The sequence below is a fragment of the Eschrichtius robustus genome, chromosome 16, assembly GCF_028021215.1.
Source record: "Eschrichtius robustus isolate mEscRob2 chromosome 16, mEscRob2.pri, whole genome shotgun sequence".
Taxonomy (NCBI): Eukaryota; Metazoa; Chordata; class Mammalia; order Artiodactyla; family Eschrichtiidae; genus Eschrichtius; species Eschrichtius robustus.
The window spans coordinates 47,838,305-47,840,948 of record NC_090839.1 but is presented as its reverse complement, the minus strand read 5'-3'; the positions used below and the strand labels follow the sequence as shown (position 1 = coordinate 47,840,948).

Here is a 2,644-nt window from a genome sequence, read left to right as displayed (position 1 = left end):
ACCATATCTGTTACAGAAAAATCTAAATGTGTTAATATCATCCAATCACTCTGCCCTCAAGTTTTCCAGGCCATTTAATTATTAAATTTCTCTTTGGAAAGGGATCCTTATGGTAAGCAATCCAGACCTTGGTGGATGGCAGGGTTTTCTCCGAGGTCACCAGAGCTTTTAACCGCTGCCTAAAGCGCATCCCGTGTTGATTAAGATACCCCAGATTAACTAGATTTAGCCGCGGCAATCACACTCCATTCGGCAGGGCTCATCTCTGGTGAATCGTGGACATTAATGACAGTTGCAAGAGCTCAAATATTATGTAATCACTAATTACGTTCTGCTCAATTAGTGGAGGCTTATCAGTGTGAATCACTAATGGCTGATCACCCTGTTCTCTCTGGGAAGGAAGAGATGGGTTGCCTCGTTTCCTGATTGTATTAGCATAGGCACAGACGCTGTTAATGAACGTGGGTGACGATGAAGAGGCTCCACGTCTGTGATGGACAAAGGCAAGAGGATGGCCACCAACACTTCATTTTGAACCTCAAAGCCGCGTGTCTGTGGTTTGTCGGTGTGACTCATTCACTTCCCACCTTCCAAATGGAAAACACACGCAACATCCTGGCCAAACAGCCACTAAAAAGCTTGTGCACAAAGCCAGCTAAAGACACACACACACCCTTGGACGTGTGTGTTTCTTAAATTGATTTTCAGAGATCCAAGCTCTAAGGATTTGTGGGACATTCAAGTACGAAGCCTGTGACAAAACGGGAAGAGCACATCTGAAATGGTGAAGCCCTTGCCAGATTTTTCTTAACCCTCTGTGTGTTGGGCCTTATTAGCTGCTTGGGCTCCCGTAACAAAATACCACAGACTGGGCAGCTTCAGAATCTCCTAACACGAGTGGATTTATTATTTAAATCTAGTGGGAAAAAGTTGTACTTCCTGGGGGGATTAGTAGATGTGAAGAATAGGCATTCATTTTGAAGTTACTGAAAATATGTGCAATGTTCTAAATAATAGCAAATATTAGTGGAGGTAATTTATTTTCTCACTTCTGGAGGCTGGAAGTCCAAGATCAAGGTGTTGGTAGGGTTGGTTTTTCTGAAGCCCATCTCCCTCGTTTGCAGACGGCCACCTTCTCGCTGTGTCCTCACGTGGCCTTGCCTCTGTGTGCGTGCTGGTATCATGTCTCTCCTTGTGCCCAAATTCCCTCCCCTCCCTTTATAAGGACACCAGTCATATTGGATTAGGGCCCACCTTAGTGACCTCATTGTAACGTGAGTACCTTGGAGTTAGGGCTTCAACGCATGAATTTGGGGGTGCACAATTCAGCCCATAAAGCCAGGATGTGCACAAACTATGTCTATTCTAACCTAATAAGTTCTTGCTGGAAGATTGGCAGCAGACTTGGACTGCATGAACATCCCAAGGGCCCCCTTGGGTGAGAGCTGTCCGGTCCATAACAGCAGGCCACGGCCATGTGTGACTGCTGAGTGCTTGAAATAGGGCTACTGCCACTGAGGAACTGAATACTTAATTTTGTTTCATTTTAATTAATTTAAGTCTTCAAACTAAAGGAGAGTAAATATGTTTCCCTGTGAAACACAACTTTATTGTTTGAGTAGAGATACATTTCACTTGAACTATTTTTTTTTTTTTTGGACAGGAAAGTAGAATTTATTGGTGGGTATGTGTAAAGAAGGGACAGCACCAAGGCTCTCATGAGTGCAGGGAACTGCACTGTCCACCATCTGTCCAGAGAACATGATTAGGGATGTATTTGACCCCAGAGCTATCCAGGATGACTCGCTTTTCTGCCACCATGTCTTCAAATTCATCTGCATTAAGCTTAGTAAATCCCCACTTCTTGGAGATGTGGATCTTCTGGCTGCCAGGGAACTTGATCTTGGCCCTGTGGAGGGCCTCAGTCACATGCTCCTTGTTCTGCAGCTTGCTGCAGATGGACATTATGACTTGGCCAATGTGGACCCTGGCCACTGTGCCCTGGGGCTTTCCAAAGGCACCGTGCATACCTGTCTGGAGCCTAGATTGGGGACAGCATGCCAGTCATGATGTCCACTGACAAGGGCTGTCTCCAAGGTCCCTTAGGGCAACCCACACAGGCAACAAGCTGCATACACTACCGAGGAGGCTGCTGTTTGCAGCCATTGCACACCGGGCCCCCATGGGGAAAAGAGTGCGGTTGGCTTAATTGTCTGCAAATCACTTGAACTTTGAAAAATGTTGTGTCTCAACTGTGATGGCCTATCAGTGTGAAAAATACACTGACATTCAAAATTTAGAATGAAAAATATGTACACTATCTCTTTAATAATTTTTATATTGATTATGTTTGAACATTTAAAATACATTAGGTTAAATGAAATACATTATTAAAATTAAGTTACCTGTTTCAGAAACAGAGTTATAGATACAGAGAAGGGGGGAGGACTCGGGGGGAGGAAAGAAATGGGTGAGGTAGATTAAGAGGTACAAACTTGCAGTTGCAAAATAAATGTCACCGTTATGACGTGTACAGTGTGGGGAATACAGTCAATAACTATGTAATGTCTTTACACTGACGTATTGTAACTAGATTTATCCTGGTGATCCTTTTGAAATGTATAGAAATATCAAATCACTGTCT

At 43.9% G+C, this 2,644-nt stretch overlaps 1 non-coding gene across 1 annotated transcript; it reads right to left on the bottom strand.

The window, feature by feature from the left end:
* Positions 1-2,084: 2,084 nt before the first annotated feature.
* LOC137750846 (small nucleolar RNA SNORA70) lies at positions 2,085-2,219 on the bottom strand. The gene has a single exon (XR_011070626.1). It is a non-coding gene; the product is annotated as a small nucleolar RNA SNORA70 (small nucleolar RNA).
* Between the last annotated feature and the right edge of the window lie 425 nt (positions 2,220-2,644).